At 44.9% G+C, this 22,363-nt stretch overlaps 1 pseudogene; it reads right to left on the reverse strand.

Annotated features, from left to right (window-relative positions):
• Positions 1–11,346: 11,346 nt before the first annotated feature.
• LOC149872871 (uncharacterized) lies at positions 11,347–12,455 on the reverse strand (annotated as a pseudogene).
• Positions 12,456–22,363: the final 9,908 nt, after the last annotated feature.

Here is a 22,363-nt window from a genome sequence, read left to right on the forward strand (position 1 = left end):
CGGGGCGGGCCAGGGCCGCCGCTGAGTCACGCATCCGGGCGGGGCTGCAGGTGCGCGGGGCGGGGCGGGGCGGATTACACGCGTGGCCCGGATAAGGCGCTGAGATGAATCTGGGGGTATGGGGCATAGGCTTTTCCAGCGCCCCCCCCCCCACAAAACCGCGCATCTCCAAGGCTGCGGGACACTTGTGAATAAGTGGAAATAAGCAACAGAGACCACCGTAGCAGTGTGCGGGGCCCAGATGCGGGGGTGGGTGCCGAGCAGCTAGGCTGGAGGCTGCGAGGGAGAGATGATCGGTGGAAGAAAACCCTCACCACGCCCAGTTTAATCTCTCTTTCCTCATCCACTCTCTGCTACTATGACACAGGAGACTGGGCAAGATGGTCTGACCAAGTAAATGGCAATTCTTTCATTCATTCCTGGTAGTGCAGTGGTCACCAAGCAGGGGATCTCGATCCACCGGTAGATCTCAGAGCCTCTTGTGGTAGATCTCAGAGCTTCTTGAAGTCAATCCGAGGCTAGGGTGGGGGGCCTGAGTAGCCCGTGTGCATGAACGCATGCGCCCCAGCCCAGCAGGTCAGTCCCTGGGGGGAGGGAAGAGGCAGGGGCTAGATCGAGGCACCCCATGGTGAGGAACAGTGCCGCAGAGGCACGAGCAAGGGTAAGGTGAATAGCGGCCAGGTGGGACTTACCTGCTGGGGAGGTGCACCCCCCCAAATAATTTTTTCTCCCTCTGCTTCGATCTGCCCCCCCCCCACTCCACATACTTACCTGCTGGGTGGGGGGTGAAAGGAGATGACGGCAGCTTGCGGTATATCCTGGGTTGTTTTTAAATGCCAAAGGTGATCCCCTACTTAGAAAGGTTGGAGACCACTGTTGTAGTGGCTCTCTTCTATTTCACAGCCCGGCAGACTGTTTTTAGCTCTGGCTACTTTAGCTCTAGCTCTAGCTAATTAATATTAACTCAAGTGTAGAAATGGCTGACAAGTGAAGTACTGGATGCACTGGACATACTGTTAAGGCACTCAAGAAGGCCAGATTTTGCTTTATTAATGTGAATAAGAGATGCATGTTTAACAGTAAGGGGTACACGATCTATCTTCTATTTTGACCATTTTTGCCTAATTTGTTGTGGTTTTTTTAACTTGTATATATAATCCAGTAGTAGTGCACATCCCAATAATTACAGGGGTTTTTTGCTTTGATCTTAAGCTAAATAATATAGCACTATCCCCCTAGCATATTGGTAAAGCATCTAGTTTCTCTTTAACAGGAGAAAAATATGACAGACAGACTGGTGCTTCTTGAGTATGGGTGGGCACCTGGAAAAGCTGCCGGAGTCAATGGCAGGAACAGGGCTGGTAAGCAACCACAGAAGACACTGGCAGCAGGGACGGCACTGTCACCTGGGGCATGTGCCCTCCCATACCAGTCACCCCTACCAGTCACCTATGTCTTGTATTATATCTGTTGATGTGCCACACCATATGAAACCCCCTTTTCAAAATCCTAGATCTGTCAATGTCTGAGACAACTGACAAGCCTCAGAATTTCTTAGCTGTTTTTAAGTGAAATGTTAAGAAATTCTCTCTAACGTCCGTGTCCATTTCTGAGTTTTTATAACTACCTCCATAAGGCCTCAGCAGTCTATTTTCTTTTGTTTTGCTTTGAATGCTGAGTCTGCCCTTGAATGAGTTGCATACTCATCAGACTGGGTTTGGAAATGTGTCGGGCACTTTCTCAGTCTTTAATTGAAGGGGTGGAGATGCTGAACTGTTAACAAAGAGGGCTCCTGTCCACTTCCAGCTCCCTAATGTATTAGCTAAATAGCTATCAGGAAAGAGTTTTAAACAGTATCTTGACTTTTAGTCCATCACATTTTGTTTCCAAATGTCATAAGTCTCTTGCTGTCTTTAGTTTTCTAGACAACAGATCCAAACCTCATTTAAAAAAAAATTATATATATATATATATAAAAATCAATCTCTGGGCTTTTTAGACATGACAAAAAATGTAAAAAGCACTTTTTTTTCCCTGTGAATCACCACCAACATATTTTTTAATAACGTTATGATTTTATTTTCTTTTGTCACAGGTAGAATAGTTTACATTGATGTGTTGCAACACTAGAATGCAACCATAATCTTAAATCCCCTTAACACCATAATCTTAAATGCACTTAACTGAATTTAGGGCAGAAGTCACTGAAAGCAGTTCCCTTGTGCAGGCCTGAGGCTACTTGAGCAAAATTCTTGGAGCCTCACCCTGGCTAGCTATCTGTACTGTTCCTACCTGTTCATGTTAAAATGGCTCAATACAGGTAGAATCACTTTTGAAAACATCTTTTTTGCCTTTTTACTCGATTTGAGAAGGTGTGTTACCAATAACCTTCACACAAAAAAAGTCAAAATCACTACTCTCCAATCTTGCTAAAAATGTAATTTATTCTTGTCCATCATGTTCTCAATGATGGTATCAATTATTTCTGAATAAACATAATCAGGGGACAACAGGGCAGGCCCTATGAGGACAGGCTGCGGGACCTGAACCTGTTCAGCCTCCAAAAGAGAAGGCTGAGGGGGGATCTTGTGGCCTGTTATAAACTAGTCAGGGGGGATCAGCAGGCATTGGGGGAGTCACTGTTCCCCCGAGCACTGCCAGGAGTGACCAGGAATAACGGTCACAAGCTGGCAGAGGGTAGGTTTAGGTTAGATATCAGGAGGCGCTACTTCACGGTCAGGGCGGCTAGGATCTGGAACCAGCTTCCAAGAGAAGTGGTGCAGGCTCCTACCCTGGGGGTGTTTAAGAGGAAGTTAGATGCACATCTTGCTGGGGTCGTTTGACCCCAGTACTCTTTCCTGCCATGGCAGGGGGTCGGACTAGATGATCTGCTCAGGTCCCTTCTGACCCTACAAACTATGAAACTATGAAACATATCCCAGAAGCTTGTGCATGGCTTTGCTTTGGGGGCCAGTCTTGAAACTTACTTTTCTTTTTTTAACAAAAGTGTTATGATGCGTTCTTGTAAGCTTCAGCAGACTTGCTCCCCAAAGAAGTCATGAACCAGCCAAGTTGGTGAAGTGTACTAGATGGGCACATAAGTATCTCCAGGACTATTTGCATGTCTGTTTATTTAATCATTGTACAACCCGGCCTGCTGTGGGGTCTCACACAAAGCATTCTCCACTCAAGCCAGCCTTACCTGAGATGCAAGTTTGTCTTAACTCAAAAAAGAGGTCAAGTTTTAGCCAAACTTAGCAAATACATGTCAGATAAGCCTGACCTAATTCAAATACTGTTCCTAAGCAAGACAAAAACCTGGATCCCTGTGGTGTCTAAGATTCTGGACAGAGCAAAAGGAAGGGAAACCTCTCTAAATTCCTTGTAAATGTATTGAAATCTCTAAGGATCTCATGATGCCCAAGAAAGATAAGAGCATCCTTATAGAGACCCAAGGGGTTTTCACTCCTCTGCTTCTGGTCCAACTACTGGTAGTTCCCATATCTCCTCTTTGAACTGTGAAAAAGAGGTTTTCTATCTTGTTTCCCCTAACCCTTCACGTCTTTACTGCAACATTTTAGCTCCAAAGACATTAAATTAAATGCCAGATCTTAGGTGTTAATCCTCCAATTGATAGGATTACATAAGGTACCAGTGATAAATCTGTTGGCAAAAAAAACAATGAAATTACTGCTGAAACAATGGCTGACAACTTGCAATACTATCACCTTTAGTACTTTCTTAATGAGACTGGACATTCTGAAATAGGTAGACTTCCTCTCATGCTAGCTGTTGCTCCCAACACCATCCCATCATCCAGGCCCTTCACAATACTTTTATGAAGTGAGAAAGCAGTATTACCTTCATTTTACAAGGGAGGAAATGAGCCAAAGAAACACTTACGATACATTAGATCCCTAAACAGTTTTTGAGGATCTAGGCTCTAGTGAGTTTGTCAGATGTTTATGACAAAGCAGGAATTAAATCCAGGTGTCTATCAGCTCATCTTTCTGCTCGAACAAGGCTGTTTTTTTCTTTCTTATGCTCACAGTTGCTCTAGCACAGGGGGAAAGAAAAAGTACAAAAAATTCGAGAGACTGTGTTCTTTGCAAGGTTTTTCTGCCTAGTTTGAAGGCTTAAAGGGACTAGTATTATGTGGTCCAGATAATGCTCAGAGAATTATCCAGGGCTTTGCTTATTCAAATGGTACCTTGCTTAATATGTTATGTAGTCACAGGATGCATCTACGCAAGATATTTACTGTGGAGCTGCCTAATTAGCTCCCTAGTAAAGTCTCCACATCTACACATGCAGTCCTATCAGTAAATTCATAAAGTCCACTGTAGGATGTATTTATTGTGCAGCAACACATGCGTAGATGCTTATGGGACTGACCCCCACACTGAAGCACCCTTGTGCCCCAGCCATACTTTCCACAGCACATTGAGCCAGGTCGGAGCAGCCCCAGGCTGGCAGGGTGTGTGTTTGTATGTGTACGGGGTGTGGGGGGCGGTGTGGATGTGGGTAGGTGGATATAGGGGGTTTGTGGGAGGGAAGGGGTTTGTGGGGGTGTGGGAGTGTGTGGGTATGGGCCAGCAGTAGTGGTGGCCCACAAACCCAATACCCCTCCCCAAATACACCCCCCTACATACACACCTGTGAGCCTCTGTAGGGAGCCCCACTCACTGCTACATGCACATACCTTCAAGATCTTCAAGAGGAGACTGGATAGGCACCTGGCTTGGGTCTTATGACCCCTGCCACCCCCAGTGCTCCTTCCTGCACATGGCAGGGGGTCAGACTAGATGATCTGTCTAGGTCCCTTCTGACTCATTGATTCTATGATACCCCACCACACATATGCACCCACACCTCCTCACGCACCCTTTTGCCCACATTATGCACACCTTATACCCATACACAGCCCCCCACAAACCCCTTACACACTCACTCATACCCTCTCCCCCTCACACTATATACAAGAATAAGACCTCATTTTGAGCTATTATGCAATCAGCTCTATATACACCACACAAACACACACAAATCAGGACAAAAATATATTTTTAATAAAATTAAAATATGATATTGTCAGTGTTTGATTTTTAGTTCATAATTTGCTTTTTTTTTTTCCAGTTCCAAGGTGGGAAACCCCTTTCCCAAAAGGAGTACTTCTGAGGGCAAGGGGAGGGACTTCCAGTGGCAAAGGTCAGGGGTTAGGGGCAGGACTTCCAGTCCCAAAATGGCAACCAGGGACACCTGTCAAGGGGCAGGGCTACCCTTGCAACCCTTGACAGCTCACCAAAGCTTGTTAAACAGCCCTCTACCTGAAATAATTGCCCACACCTGGTTTCAATTCATAAGGGGTCATGTACAGCCATGTAATTATGTCAGATTGCTTCACTTACAGCTAATGAGGGAACAAAAATAGTTGTTGTGAGGGCAGTTCTGGCTTCATGCTTCAACCTGATTTCACTGAATGTGCATTTATTATCTTCCCTCTCAGCACAGCTAGCTGGGGAGTCAGTGCCTAATGAATCCATTTAATGCTGGGTCTACTGACCTTGTCTTCAAAGAGCTGGTGTCTTTGACTTCACAGGTGCCCAAGGTTTGGACTCCAGACATTTTGTGTGTGTGTGTGTGTGCGTGTGCGCGTGTGTGTTGGGGGGGGAGGCTCACTGCAAAAACACCACAGAAATGGTGCTTGGTACAACAAGTGGCCTGTGTTTTTTACTTTGCATGCTTTAAGTAGATCCTTAGTCTTAGGCATATAGGACTGAAAGGGACTTTTTAGGTCATCAACTGCAGGCAACAAATTGTCCAAAAGAGTCCACAAAATCATCTCACCCTTCTCACATCACAGTTACAAAACACCCTGTGAAAAATATGGGGATACCAAATACCTATCATTTGCACTGTTTATTGCTCCAAAACCATCCCTATCCTATACAATCTTTTCTATAGATTACTGAGTTTCATTGGGTTCCTTGTTTCCACTGCCTTATTAGCAGATCATTATAAAACTCCACACTTAGGAACCTTCTCATTTCCAGTCTAAATCTGTATCACCAGGTTGAATCCATCTGGTCTTGTACCAATATTTTTCTTTTACTTAAACTATTTTTCCACAACTAGAACAGTAGGGGTATACAGTACCCCTGCATTTACCGTACTCTACATGAATTCTTACCAGTATTCTGTGCATTTAATCCTTAAATTCATGACTTCACACTTACATATTATTAAGCTTATTACCATTTCTATTGCTCCAGTGCACAAGGTTATTTAATTCTTTCTGTAAAATAATCTGATCCTCCTCCATATTGGCACTACTTCCCAGCTTCCCACCTGAAAAATTAATAAGCTTAGATCTAGTTCTTGGATCCAAGTCAACAGTGCAAATGTTAAATAGGATGGGTCCCAAGGTGGATCCCTGAGGAGCTCCTTTTTTAGCACAATCTATTGTAATCTCCCTTTTAGCTGACTCATTCATCTGATGATTATAGTATTAATCCTCATTTTTTCCAATGTGGCTAATTATTTTGTGTGAGGCACAATGGCAAATATTTTGCTTAAATCTAGTGTTACTTTCTGAAATGCCAAAGAAATAACAGAATTTAAGTACCAAACTTTAAGTTCAGTAGCATAACTAGGGCAGGTCAAGGGAGCACCAGTCCCATGTATTATCTTAGAGGAGGCACTGCTATGGCTTGGTTCCCACCTAGAAGTCTTTTTAAGCAACCCTGTGCAGCCCAGCTACAGGGAGCCAGAGTCCTATGTCCCACAGTTTATTTTTGAGGAGATTAGATTGAGAAAAGCGGGTCAAACATGAAGGCTCTGCTGTGGGAGTGAAGCCCTGTGCCCAGAAGCATTTCAAGGGTAGGGGGAACAAATGGGGCACCAGGAGCTGCCCTGGGGAGACCATGCCAGCTGAGCTGCTGCACCAGTAGCAGCTGCCACCTGAGTGCAAAGAACAGGGGCAGGTAAGATTCCACTCCCCATTCTCCATGGGTCAGCATAATTCCACCCCTGCCCCTCTTTTGCCCTGGGACTGAAATATCTTGCCACATCTCTCTAGAATTTAGATTAGTTATGTTCACAAATATTTCACCATCAACAGGGACCTTGCAGATCACGGAACAATGATGAGAACTTCAGAAATTATGCAGCTCTACTGCTTGTGCATAACAATTAGTTAATGGCCTAGTTCAGGGAACAGTTTCAGTGTTTATAAATTATCAGGAGAATAGATGTCCTAGTTAAACATAATTAATTCAAAGGAACATCTGAAGGTCACTTTCAGAAGGGATTACTGAAAAATTAAATGGAATTAACTATAAACACACTGTAGGGTAAAAATATGAATACTTGAAATATAGCTGAAGCAAACTGAATTAATTGAGAAAATTCTATTTCAAAATCCCTAATAGAATCCTTACCACTTTCCAGCTAGTGAAGCAGTTATTTCTTTGACCATCAAGAAATATACAGGTTAGTTATCTTCAGGTTTTTCCCCCCTGAAAAATACTAGCAACAAGATTTTGAATCTTCAGTATACATAGGTTCCTATGTATGACAGGGGTCAGTCCTGGGGCCAGTCACAGCACTGGCCAGCCCACCTGTTTAGGGCAGTCAACCCACCTGTCCCACCTTTATTGTATTAAAAAAGTTGTTTCTAGGGAAGCTGCCCATTTAATGCCCTGATGCCAAGGGCATAATACACAGCTCCAACCTTCCTTTTACCATGTCCCATGCCTCAAAGATGGCATCTGTCATGGGATGGGGTCCCCAGGGATGGTCATGATACCCCTAGGGCTCTGTGACCGTGCCAGTCTTGCCCAATGTGCACCCTTTTCCTCATCTGCCATGTCTTGTTGGTAATTATAATAAATAGGGAGGCTGCCCTCAAGTTTGTGCTTGGACATGGTCCTGATAGACCCCACTGATCCCTGTGGGTTCTTGGACCCCTTTTTGGGTCCCACTCAAAATGGATTCCTCACGGGACACCCTCAGCCTTATGGGCTAAATGCACGGCTCCAAAACTGCCCTTTTACCATGCCCCTGCGGCCCTTGTCACTGCGCCCCCTCTGGCACTGGGGTCTGCTTTCCCCCTTTGTCACCCCACTCCCTGGTGCTGGGGTCCCCACACTGTAGTGGGCCCCCAATGAGGCCTCCTCTTTCTCCAATAGCCTCAGCCCTATCCACTGGTTTATAAACAGCAACCGAAATATAAGCCTCTGGGCTATAACATAACACAAGCAGTTCAGGGTGTGCTCTGTCTCTTTAAACAAGTCAAACTTCCCCCCTGCACTAACTGCCTTGTAGGCCAGGGTACCTGGTGAGCTCCTGGAGCCCCATTAGCCCTAAGTAGCAGAGACAACATCTCTGGGCAATTCTTCCCTGGAGGCCCCTTCCCCTGGCTGCTGCCAGAGAACTAACTCCTACTGGTCTCAGCCCTGAGGTTTATATGAGCCCAAGGCCCTGCCTTCTTCCAGTCAGCTGACCAGGTGCAGGTGCAGGCTAATTCCCTTGTTAGCCTACTGCCATAGCAATTTGCACCTCTGGAGTTTCTGTCTGGCTCTTAGAGCCGTCTCCCTAGGAAGTTTCTGCTCTTAAAGAAGCAGGCATCTTAGTGCCTTGTAACAGTATCCATAGACCACTTCCCACTCCCTTGGCCCCACTGCTGGGTTGCACTCGGCCTCTGGCCCAACTTGGCCTCAGGGGTCCTCAGACTTACCTTGGCCACAAGCCCCTCACTGGGGCCTTTACTCTGCCCCACGTGGTCCTGACCACTCGCAGACCTTCAGGCCACCCAGCTGAGGCCCTATTCTACAATGGCCATCAGACCTACCACTGCACACTGTGGGCTGCCTCCAGCCCCTGATCTCTCTGGCCTTGAGTGCCTCATATTCGGCCTATGGACCACTCACCCCAGGCACCTGCTAAGATGTTTGGATCCCTAACTTGGCCTCCCACTAGGCATCACTCATACTCAAGCTTTGGGCCTTGGGCCCTCCTTACCCCTATGCTGTTGCCCAAGCCTGGTGCTTTTCTCTCAGGGTATACTCCCCTAGCCTTTCCCGTCCACTAGGCAGTGGGGGCTGAGGCTTTCTGGCACCCCATACTCACCTTTAACTAGGGGGACACAGGTGTGACATTTTCTGGAACCTTCACCACCACAGGCAGCCCCACCACACCATCCAACCTGGCAGGGTGTAGTTTTAGGTCACGTCCCAGGACCACTGCAGGCCTACCTGCCCATATCTTTTTCCTCCTTCACTGGGCTCCTTGTTGTTTTTCATGGGCTGGTCAATCCTAGACACTCTGTTCCAGCCTCCATCTCATAACCTAACTCTCAGCCACTGGCCCCATCTCTCTCAGGCCCCTTATAAGATACGTCCAATCAGGTGGCTGAGCTTCAGCCTCCTTCATTCCAGCCTGCTTGCTGGCTGACCTCCTATCCTCTCTCAACAGTGGTCTCCGTTGAGGGACCTTTGGCCTCTCTTAGCCAGTCAAGGTGCCACAGCTCTCCAACACCCTGGCCTGCCCCTTGTGGTGGGCTTACTTGCTCTTCAGCCTGCCAGGCCTGGCCCCATTGTATTGACCAATAGAGACTCTGGAGTCTACCCCAGGCCCCTTCATTAATCATTCATCTCACCCCAGGCGTGCCTAGAGCTCCAGAGTTCTAGGACAAAGCACTCTTTACTATACTGGGCTCATCTGAGCCCCTCCATAGACCTCTCCAAGGTCAGTTTCACCTCAGACACCCATCTACTCACTGTTACAGTCAAGGCTAACCTAGCTTCTCAGCAGGCCCACAACTCTAAGCCCCATTTTCCCAGGCTGGCCTGTGTCTTTTCTAGGCTTAGGTGTAAATAGCTACTCATTAAGCCATCTTGGCCTCTCTCTTGGGCATCTGTATACATGGCCCCTTACTATACACGGGCATCTCCACAGCCCCAGGCTTACAGCCACTTCCTTGGGGCTTCGCCCCCACCGCCCCAAGGTCCCTAGGAACCTCCTTCTTCCCTATAGTTCCTACCCTAACCTTTTATGTTATCTTATCTGCCATCACCAGTTGTTTTAATGATTCATGCATCTAAGAAACAGTTATATTCTCTCTCAAAATAATTGCTTAGACAATATTTTGTTGAGCTAAAACAATACTCAGAACACTAGAGTCATAAGAGAATATTTTCTGAAGGTCAGAAAATATTTAGTTAAGGTGCTCTAAAGTTAGCACCGTTTCAACTTTACACCTGTCCTTACTTCATTTTCTCCATCCTGGTGGGACAGGCCTGGTAACCACTTATAGTATGTCTGTACTGCAGACTCTCCCTGTGTTGTAGTGCACAAAGTTGTCCAAATCTCTCTATCATCAATTCTCAAAGCCTTTAAATGCCCTAAAACCCTAAGGCAATGTTTTTCAACCCATGGTACACATACCCCCAGGGGTACATGAGACATGGGCAGGGGGTACACGGGTGCTGCATTTTGGTCTTTGGCTGCTTGGGCTGAAGTTCCAGCCACCACCCTTCCCGCTGTGTCCGGAGCGCCGGGGCTTTCACTCCCCATCGTCAGTGCACCAGGGGATAGGGAGGGAGGCCCCATGCAGGCTGCTTTGCCCTGGCCTGTGGTGGAAAAAGTGGGACTCAGCTCACGGTGGTGAAACAATGGGACTTCCGGTTTTGCTTTTGCCATATCAGTCGGCAGGAAGTACATAAAGTACCAAAGGTTGAGAACCACTGCTCTAAGGCAAAGCTAAACTCAAGCAAGCAAGCTAATTTGGGAGACGGAATCAGTGAATATATAGATCTGTGATTCTGTCACTTTGCAGTATGGAGATACCAAGGTCATGGCTAGGCTCACACCTACATAGTCTTCCATGGCCTTTCACAGAGTTTCCTATATCTATATCTTCTGGCCTTCTTACTTACTAATTTCCCACTCACACTTCACACATTAGAAGCTACCTGCTATTTTATATATAGGGACCTACCTAAATCATGGCGAGACAGAAGGACTTTCGATTTTCTAGTCTGTTTGCAGCTAGCCCCCCTTGCCGCTGATTGGCCTAGGGGCCCTAGCGTCCCTGCCTCTCATCGCTGATTGGCTGAAAGACAAAAACTGCAGAGTAATTAAATAGCAAAGTCCACAGAAATATCAAATAAATTACTGCATTATTATAAATATAAGTGTTCAATTCATATCTAAATTGAAATATATTATGAATATACATTTATACACAATATACAATGTAACTAATATCATCATAATTCATTATTAGTATTCTACAAAAAGTTTAGTAATAGTAAGTAATGCTAACCTTGGTATAAACAGTTCATGTTAGTTGTTAAATGCTAGCATGCAGCATCCACTGTCAATTGCAGCTGACATCCTTGGTCTGTGTGGTGTGAATAGTTGTCCATACACTAAGATTGCATGTTCTGTATCCACTGAATTGGTTGGAATGGCAAGGCAGCATTTTGCCAAGTTGTAGAGATGTGGAAACCAATCAGAAACAGCTTCTCAAAACAGTCACAGTCAAAGACATCTGGCATTCTTTGACAAAGTTCATGTCATGTTTGACAAGAAACATGTTAGCAAGTTCCTTGTCATGCTCTTTCTGCCATCCAGAGATTGGTTTTAGTAGCTGAGGGTCAAAACTCAGCTGATTGGGGTAAAAAATACAAACAGCACTGAAAAAGGTGTCAGCCACTTTTTTAAATAGCAGTGGTAGAAACTGACTGTACTGATTTAATTTCACAGCTATTGCCCGGAACAGTTCTCTTCCCCATTGCTTTTCACATTGGCAGTTTGAAAGTTGTTGTGATGTCATATCTTTGGCCCAACTTATCAAATCCATCAACTTGTTGTATACTTGTTGATCAAAGCCTGATGAGTGTCAAACCATATTGGAAGCTCCATGAACCACATCACATTTTCAGCCACAAACTTAACTTGATTTTCAATGTTGTCCTGTCTTAGGAGATGGTGTAGTTTAAACATGTGCTGTATGCTGGGTGTGATATCAAGCTTCTCATGCACAAATTGCTGGTAGTACTTCATATTCTTTGCATGGTAACAAAGTGTATTAAAGCATGAATTCCATTTGGTAAGTACTGGCTCTGGGGAAGTGACACAGTGGAATGTAGATGCCCACTTTGATTGATGATGGACTCCCTGTATTGAAGCTTACGGCCTGGACAATGTTTGAACACTTTTTTAAAAGAGAAAACCAGGCTATCAACATTAGGAAAAGGTGTGCACCAAATTTAACGTATTAAAGAAAGGATGCGTGCATTGCAGGTGACTTGAATTGCACTGGGGATCATTCCATGGAGCACGTCAGAGAGACCTTTGCACATATACACTGTGTTATCAGACAGAAATGTTGAGATCTTGTTAAATTCTAAGCTATAGTTTACAACAGCCTTCACTACAGCTTGTGCCATGGTAGAAAAATTGGCAGACACAAGGTGAACCAGCGTTGTTTGAAAGACAGGCAGGTTGCAGTCTGTCTAGCTCCCAGGTACAAATGAAATGTGCAGAACATAGTTATCTTGGGCATCTATTGCTTTCTCTGCTACAAGCAAGATGGATTCATATGCCATTTTACACAGTACGTGCAGAAACTACTGTTTTCTGTGGTTTCTGCAAAATTGTGACACTTCAGTTTAAGTAGGTCTGCATTTGTACATTTTGCTTGGCATTTTCAGTCCACTTGAGTCTTTGAATGGCTCAATCCAATGTCAACATGCTCACAACTCATCATGCTGATACCTGGGAGAGGAGCACTCTAGGATTGTAATTAATCTGTAGCATGGGCTTTCCCAGAATTATGATTTTAGCAAGAACTTCTTAAAAATCCACCTCTACAGCACTGTTTCAGTGGAAGAAGTGAATAATACATGTGCAGTGCTGGGAGTGGATCAAGCACCTGAAGCAGCTATACTACAACAAGGACATGCAAGCCACAAGTGCAGTGGCATGCTGTCTAGGTACCTTCGCTACAGGGAACTCAACAATGCATTTATCACTACTCCAAGAATACATTCCAGAACCTTGACAGAACCTTCTTATTTTCATCCAAAAGAAATGGGGACTGGGGAAAAGTCAGTAAAAGATGCAACAGAATCCCATAAATAAGACCTAATAGCCCTATTAGCCATATCACATACTTGGTAGCCCTTGATCAGCCTGCTCACTCTAACCCACTAGCTTGGGTCCTGAATAAATTTTCGAAAGACCTGTTCAGGGATGGGCCTGGTTCAGAAGCAGTACATGGTCAAGAATCAGATCTTCAACCTGGTAGCGCGGCCCAGGAAAGGCACTGTGGTTTTACTAGGTTGAGATTTCCAGATTATGGCTCATAACATTATTATTATGGCTATTTTACACAGTAAGATGTGTTTAGTTTTGTTTCATGGCATAATCCATGACATTTGTACTGTTTTTTTCCTTCCTCTCCACTGAAAAGTGTGATCCAAAATGGAAGGAAAAAAAAATACAACCAGTGATTCTTTGTAATTATGTTTGCCACTTATAAAAAATGTGAAACAACTCTAGAAGTATAGGTCCAGCTAGCATCCGTGCTTATCTTGGCAATAATGCCCTTCAAGTTATGTCTACAATGTAGTTACAGTTTACCTTTTTGATAGGGTAAATTAGCCCACACTGAACTCTCTGCAGCTGTGATTAAAGTACTGCTGCTGCTGTCTGAACTTTTGGTAGTTTGTTTAAAGCTAGATTAGATATCTCTGCAATATACTTCAGTCACACATTCCCTGAGATCAAAACTAGCATGGCAGCCAAAGGACTGTATGAAATGATGAAGTCCTTATTGACCTCAGACCTCGGACTTCAGCATTTGTCTTTCTTGTTTCTACTAATTTTCCTCTATTCCTGGCCAGGTGTTGCTTACCAGTTTTTCATACAACAGGAATTTTAGTCAGTCAGTTACAGAAAACTTGCAAAAAAGATCATGCTGGTGGTTTACTAAACTAAACTTGCTACTTGCACTGATCTAATTTCGTGGATTGGCTAATCAGTCTAGTAATCAATAGGGTGCGTCTGCCAGCACCACAGCCATATTGCTTTACAGCTCCAGTACCTGTGCCAAACACAATGCCCAGAGACTCTTTTCATCATTGCCGTGTCCTGCAGCCGGTTCAGTTACTCTAGGGTGGCATGTACTGGAACAAACGGTGCCCTCCATACTCTCCACTTACGTATACTCCACACTCCCTATGTAATAACATAATGCAAGGAAGGCTTTCTGCCAGAGATAAGAGAACAGGAGGGAATACTATTAGATGACAGCACTGAGATAGGCTTGTGCAGTTTTCAGTCTGGAGCTCATGTAATTGCACTTTTTTATGGCCTTATGGCATTTAATGTTTTGCCCTTAAGACTACCACACATGCGCGCACTTGCACTTTAATTCACAAGGCACACTAAACTACCAGGTTATGAACAGGAAGATAAAATGCCTGTGATGTGTTTGTTATACTTTCTTTTCTTTTGGTTTAGCGGGTTAATAAATTTGTTGTGTTGTAAAATAGGTTGCTGTATGGGTACTTGCAAAGGAGGAAAGGGAAGTACTGTAAAAAGTTTTTAATGAAGTTGAAATTAACACAATTGTATAAAACCTAAAATCACATTAAGCTTATAAAAACTTACCACTTAGAATCAATCACACTAAGCCCATAATCACATACAGATTATAGCAGATTGACATCTGTATAATAAAGCCTGGTTAAAACAGTTAAAAATATTCCAAGGCCCCCCACTACAGCATTGCACATCACCTTGTGTTGCCAGATTGTCAGAAAACAAGGCATGCCTTTCCCATTTTTCCCTAGTTAGGAGATATGGTCATTTTTGGTTGCCTGTAGTAGTAATAGGCATCTGTCTATCATGTGAGATGACAGAATTGTGTCAAGTGAGATTGCCTGTATAACATCTACAAACCAGCAGGGTTCTGAGACTACTTCATGCAATAAGCCTTGTTTTTAGCCTCACAGGGGTAATGCAGGCCTCAGTCACGCTGGTCACAGTTCTGTAGGCAATGAAATTTGACATTCAGTCTGCTAAAGATGTACTCCACTACTATCTTGCAACTGCTAAGCATTCAAGCAAACTTTCTGTTGCCAAACTATTGTTTCATGAACCCTGAACAAAGTAGGTAGGCAGATTCTCCAGTATAATTCACCACAGCTACCTTATGAATCAAAATATAATTAAGAAAAAAAAATAAGAATCTTGCTTCTTCCAACAAGCAAAGAGTAGATTCCAGCAACCTGGTATCATGCATCTTTCCTCTACTGTCCCACATTAGTATTTGTAAATGTGCTCAGTGATCAAACAAAGGCTGCAAGACTAGAAAATAACCACCTTTGCGGCTGATAAATTTGCTTATTCTTGGTGAGCAAACTGAGCACCAAGTGAACACATGAGCATCATCAACACCTCTAGTGTAATGAGAAGTCTATTCTCTGAAAGGTAGCTGCTTTTTCAGGCATATTTCTTATGTCCACCTACAGGTAAACTGCAGTATTAACTGACTCACAAGCCTCTACTAGTACCGTATTACCAGCAGTTGACCTGCCAACATGCATCTGCACTGTAATGGACCTGAGTCAGTCATCAGCTTTCAAACTGCAATAACAACCCACCTCTGCCCCTTGGTTGAGAGCCCCTCAACCAACTATTCTGAGCAATGGGGGTGTTAAGACAAGCTTTTCATATGACCCCATTAAAGTCTGCTTCTTCATGCAGAAGCTCTAGAGACATCACCAGTCATCCTAGGTCTGCTTGACAATATGATCCCATCATGTTGTGCTAATTCTGCACCAGAAGCTCTCTCCCAACATGAAAAATCCATGCTAATTACAACATTCATCATACCTATCCAGTCAGCTGTACATAAAGAAATCTTTACCTCAAGTCTGGTTGCTTTCCAGGATCCAGAAAATGCCAGCTAACATTTCACAAAATGCCTATCCACTGTATGAACAATTAACCTGAAAGCATGAACAACCATACAACAGATTCATGGCTTACATCTACTTGAAATGGCCAGAGTGGAACAGTCTTAAACATGGGTGGATCCAGGATTTTCTAAAGGAGGACACGGGAGCAGCAATCAGCACTGTAGAGTAGCTGCACCCCCCTCCCAGCTCACCCACCCTCTCGGATGGGCAGATCACACCATAGGAGCAGTAGCTGGAGACTTTCATAAGTTCCTGAATTAGTTAACTTGCCCCCACCTTGGCACCCTTCCCTCTATGCTTAGTGGCATGTTCGCTCCCCTCTTATTTGCTGCCCACCCTCCCCACCTATCTCTCCCCCTGGCTGCCCAGGGAGCAGGAAATTTCCAGAGACACTCCTGCCCCATTCTAGGCAGGCTGTGCAAGGAGCTGGGCTCAGCCAGGGACAGCATCAGTGGAGGAAAGGGAGCTCTCCCTCCCTGAGCCTGCTCCTTGGCTGGCAGGGAACATCCAAGGGGACAGGGCAGGGAGGAGGAATCCGATTGCCACTGCTGCTGCTGCCACTGTCCCCAGCTATGAAGCCTGGCTGAAGTGGGCCAGGAGCAGCTTTCCAGCTCCTTCAGTCCTGGGTCAGCTGCAGGCAGCAGAGACAAAGGCAGAGGCAGTGGTGGTAGGGGGAGCAGAAGTGCTGCTGAGTACAAAAAGGACTTGAGGGGGGAATTCTTACCTGATCTGGGAACGTAAAAAAGTCCCCAGGCGCTGCTCCGGCAGCATGGTCCAAAAGGGGGATATGACCACACCACCATACCACCTCTAACATACCAAATTATGGGTACATACAGTTTGGCAGGCAAATTGTTAAAAGAAAACAAAATGTTCCTTCCTTTGCATATGATATATGAGTGTATAGTCTTTGCTATATGAGCATGGAACTTACATTACAGTTCCAGTTCATAGGCAGAACAGATACATGTAGAAGCTGAGGACCATTTTTCTCTCTCATATTGATGATTGTTAAAATAAATGTAATTATTTTTACTACAAAGTTTACTAAATTAACTATATAGAATAGGGATTAATCCACTTTAGATTTTGTTGTCAGGGAGTTATGTAGAAGGGAGATTAACTTCTATCCACAGCCCAGAACAATGGGTATCTGAGATGTCATGTTCTTTTTATATAATTGCTATTGTCTCTCTTAAATGCATGCATTTCCTCATAATAGTCATATATTGCACTTGTGCTTTCTTTCCTGGAACATTTGGAATGTGATTTAGTAAGCACCTTAAGTTTCAGATTAGTTTTCTTTAATGATGGCAATGTAATCAGTGGTGTGGTAGATATTTCAGCGCCTGGGACAGAGGTGGAGGGGTAGGAATAGGGGAGAATTATGCTGATCACTGGAAAGCAGCAGTGGGGGTGGGGTGGACTCTTACCTCCATCTGTAGCTCCAGCTGCAGCAGTGTGAGCTTAGGCTGCTGTAGCTGCGGGATGGACTCGCTGCACCCTACTGCACCATCCCAGCCAGGGCTGACACCCCGGGTACCCTGCTTACTCTGCTTCCCCACTTCAGATATACTTCTAGGTGCAGAGCTATGCCTCTCAAGACAAAGCCTGGGAGGTGGGAGAGGGTATTCAACTTCCCTCACTCACTCCCTTTCTCTGCAAATACACTACATGGCGTGGGGCTGGGCCCGCTCACCTCCCTATGACCAGGCTGCATAGGGCCATCCCTGCCATGGAAGACTCCTGAAGGGTGGGATCCATAGTGGTGCCTCCTCTAAGTTGGTGCCTGGGGCTGGTGCCCCCCTTGCCCTGCCCTTCTTATACTAGTGGCAATCACTTTTCACATCTTCAGCACCCAAGATTCTGCCTGAACCAAAAAGAATATTGGGTGCATAAATTAATTCAAGAATTGTATATAAAAGAAAACCCATTTACCCTGAATATTACCTCTCTGATGTATATTACAAGTACATTACAAAAGTAATAAAGATTCCATTTTTAAAGAGAATTTTGAGATTCATAGTAGACGGGCAAAGAATTCAAGTAACAAAATGTTTATTTCTCATTTCTCTTAAAACAGTCAATCTTTCTCAATTTATACAAAGGATTTGCTCATGGGCTGAACATGTATATGCCAAATATTAGCCTTGGGCATACAAAATGAAATATTTACAGTAAAGAAGCTGGCACATGCTTAATCAGTGGCACAATGGTCCCACTGCAAATAATGCAATACATGGGATAATGTAGAGGATTAATGAGAGCTGATGTTATAATAGTACTTAGCCTTTGCATAACATTTTCATTTTTAAAGCATTTCACAAACATCTACTAATAAATCTTCACAACACCAGAGGCAGGTGGCTCTGAACTAGTCCCTTAATTTTATAAATAGTAAACTAAAAAAAAAGGAAAAGGCCGGTTCTGTGAAGTGCTAAAATCCTCCATTCCCTTTGATCTGGGAAATGAGAGCGTTCAGGCCCTTCCAAGATAAAAGTCTTATGTGATTTTTCAAAGCTGCAGTGGGAAGTCAATGTCAGATTTATAATAACAAAAGGAAAACTGATGATTCTTTATTCTTTATTTTATAGAGGCACCTACAAGCCGCAACAGAGGTCAGGCCTCACAGGATTGGTACGATGCACTCACAAGACAGTATGTGCCTAAAAGAGTTTTCAGCTAACACCCCATTCCTGGAAACCTTTAGGCCTGTGAATAACATTAGAGATATGAATATTTTCATTTACAATGTAATAGGCAACAGTTCCAGAAAGACCACACTTCTGGAACCTCTTCAGAATTCTGACAAATGCAGCAGATAGGATAAATGGGGATTGATAGTGAAGATAGCAGGTTTGCCAGAAAGGGTATGGAGCTCTCCAGAGCTATGCAAGTGTGTATCTGGATAATCAGTTACATTCAATATGCATGCAAATTGGCAGGGAGAGTAACTACTAATGGTCTATGTGCACGATAATACTTTTGTTCCTCTGAAACTATTTCATTGTCTCAACCAATATTTTTCACATGCAGCAAAGCACACATTCCTCCCTGAGAAATATATGCAGGATAAGCCAAGGTTAAAAGTCAAATTGCTTGAGTCATTTTAAGGGAAAAAGCACTTAGCTTGCATTTTTTTAATGTCTGGAAAGCATTTTCATGCTCAGTTATGGTTTTCCACAAAAGTTTTCTTTTTAATTAAAAAAGGATTTTCTGAGACAACTATCATGAGAAATTTCACCTTAGAAGGTAATGCTGAAGAGCATTATAAAACATGTATCATGCAAGTGCCATCCGAGTCATGACTAAAATCCCTAAAGGGATTACCTTGACTGATCTTTTTCATGTGACATTCTATATTTTGAACAGCCATGTGCAAGCGATAAAGCATGTGCTGTACATGCATACAACTATCAACTAACCCAATTATCCTTTATCTTGCCTGATGGATTCCACCCAATGGCTGTAAACCTCACATCTTTTTTCTTTCCCACTATCTCTTTTTCATACTTCCTGCTTTATACGGTATTACTTTTGTATTACTGGCATCCCTAGAAGATGTCTTCATAGTTTCATAGATTCATAGTTTCTAGGGTCAGAAGGGACCTGAGCAGATCATCTAGTCCGACCCCCTGCCATGGCAGGAAAGAGTACTGGGGTCAAATGACCCCAGCAAGATGTTCACCTAACCTCCTCTTAAACACCCCCAGGGTAGGAGCCTGCACCACTTCTCTTGGAAGTTGGTTCCAGACCCTAGCCGCCCTGAACTGTGAAGTAGTGCCTCCTGATATCTAACCTAAACCTACCCTCTGCCAGCTTGTGACCGTTATTCCTGGTCACTCCTGGTGGTGCTCGGGGAAACAGTGACTTCCCCAATGCCTGCTGATCCCCCCTGACTAGTTTATAACAGGCCACTAGATCCCCCCTCAGCCTTCTCTTTTGGAGGCTGAACAGGTTCAGGTCCCGCAGCCTGTCCTCATAGGGCCTGCCCTGCTGTCCCCTGATCATACGAGTAACCAGACCTGAATGTTCTTCAACATGTGCCAGCTTTCTCACAGCTTTTAGTTTAAGTGATCTCCCCCAAATCACCTTAATGTTTTGTATCAGCAAAGAGTGGCAGAAGGATTTTTGCCATCCTACCCAAATGAAATTTTGCCTACCTCCCCTGGGACCTGCCAGGGATGGGCACCAGACAGAGCACCAGAGCAGTGACTCAGGAGAACCAGAACTGCCCTGCTCACTCCTGCATGTGCCTAGACTCCCAAGACAGCCCTCAATGAGCATGTGCAAGGTGTGTGCACATTGCTTTTGCCACCCACTTTAATTTGCCGCCCAAAGTAGCCACCTATGCTGTCTGGCTGGCCCGGGTGTCGTCTCTATGACTCCTTTGTGTTTAAGTGAAGCACATTACTTCTACTGATTTCAGCTTTCAGATCTTCTGCCTTATACCTTCTTATAAGATTCAAACCAATATTTACTACAGCCATAGGATCCTCCTCAACACTTCCTAGTAGCACAAAGTAAGCAAATCAGAGTAAATTACTGGTCACAAGATACTCGATTCCCATTGACTGACAGTTCTTTGGATCATGCCCCAAGTTAATCTCTTATCAATGAAGTCTGCCTATGCATAATAACTGTAATCACGTCACCTTCCCAGTGTGATTGCAGTTCTGCAAGGCGATGAGCATTCTATTCCTAGTTGAGCATCTCAGTCCTTAAACACCTGCTTACATGTTTTTCTAGGTCAGGGGCAGTGTTCAACACCTGGCAAACTGATCAGCCAGTTAGAGCTTACTTCACTCTACAATACCTCTATCCATTATCTCTGAGATACTGGTAGGGTCAGCAGAAATGAGATACATAATAAATAGTTAAAGTAATCCAACACTCAGAGCTGTCCTGTGGGGGAGGGGGGTGAAGCAAATCGGGGCGACTGCCCCAGGCCCTGCGCTTTGGGGGCCTCCATGGTCAGTGGTGTATAGGTCCCGCTGTGGCTGCCATGCACCACTACTGCTGAGAGCTGCTGGCTATCCACTCCCTTCCCCCACCCCCTGCCCCGCTCTGCTCACTGTGGCTGCTCACCCCATCCCCCCAGGGCCCTGCACAGGCTGATGTGCCCTGGACCCCGTACACCCCTAGGGACGGCTCTGCCAACACCATATAGCCCACTGTAACAAGGTCCCTCTCCAGGAATGGCCATGATGACCCTGGTGCCACCTTAGCCCTTATCAGCTTTGCTCTCTCTGGGCAATCTCCCCTTCCCCTCACTTTCTACGCCTAGATATATTTATCTTTTAGAAAAAGGCAGGTTGATTCAGGCCTCTCCAAGCCTGGTCTCATAGTCATGAACACAAGTGTCTACTATGCTGATTGCCTTAATGGCTAATTACACGGGCTCCATCCTCCCCACTACCCACACCCATGCCTTGCAGATGTCACACATACTAATCAAATCAGAACCTGCTCTATGGACTACGGGCTTCTGCCTTTGTTCATCCTTACACCAGGCCCCCTCTGGGCTATGGGCACTCTTAGCCCCCTTGGTCTTGGACTGTCACCCTCCTGGCCTACAGTCCTCCTTCTTAGGCACTGGTCTTGCTCTTAGGCCAATTGAGACCCATGAGCTCTCCAGCCCTGCCAGCCTCTGGCTGTAGCTCTCTTTTCCATCAGCATTTCTTGAGTCCTGGCCCCACTCCTAGGCCAGTGAGACCTAAGGGTACCCTGGCCCTACCTGTTTCCCAGGCCCCACAGCCCTCCACTATCTCTCTGAGCCCTCTAGCCCCTGTTCTCTCTCTCCAGAGTCTAGATAATCTGGGACTTCCTTACCTCCCTTAGTCTTTTCCACAAACCACAAACACTCCCCAGCCCTACGTGTGCATGCAGCCTATTCCATCAACCTGAAGGCTGCACTCCCAGCCCTAAGGCTGCACACCCACAGCCATGTTTGGTGTGAGCCAGTCACTCTCTCAGCAGCCTGCTCAGAAGCTCCTTCTCTGTCAGCTACCAGGATAAGACTGCCTCCCTATTTCAGGCCATGGGCTTATATATATACCTCAAGCCTGATTGCAGCCTGAGCTGTTTCTTGAGCCTTCTCTCCTTTTACAGTGACAGGCATGCTGCGCACCCTGTCCCACTCACAAGGAACATTTCAGTTTCATTCCTATTATTAGGGAACACGGTAATTTGGGCTGCAGGGGATTTCAGGTGAAAGCCTAAAATTTGGTGTTTCCCAAAAAATTCCAGAAAAGTTTTCCTGGAAAACTGATTTGGCTGGAAATGGCCTGAAAGTGTTGGGGACAGGGAGGGTGGGGAAAAAAGTTAAAAAAAAACATTTCCAGAAGTTCAGAGATGAAAGGTAGCAG

Source organism: Crocodylus siamensis, chromosome 1, assembly GCF_052110815.1.
Source record: "Crocodylus siamensis isolate JL-2025a chromosome 1, ASM5211081v1, whole genome shotgun sequence".
Lineage (NCBI taxonomy): Eukaryota > Metazoa > Chordata > Crocodylia > Crocodylidae > Crocodylus > Crocodylus siamensis.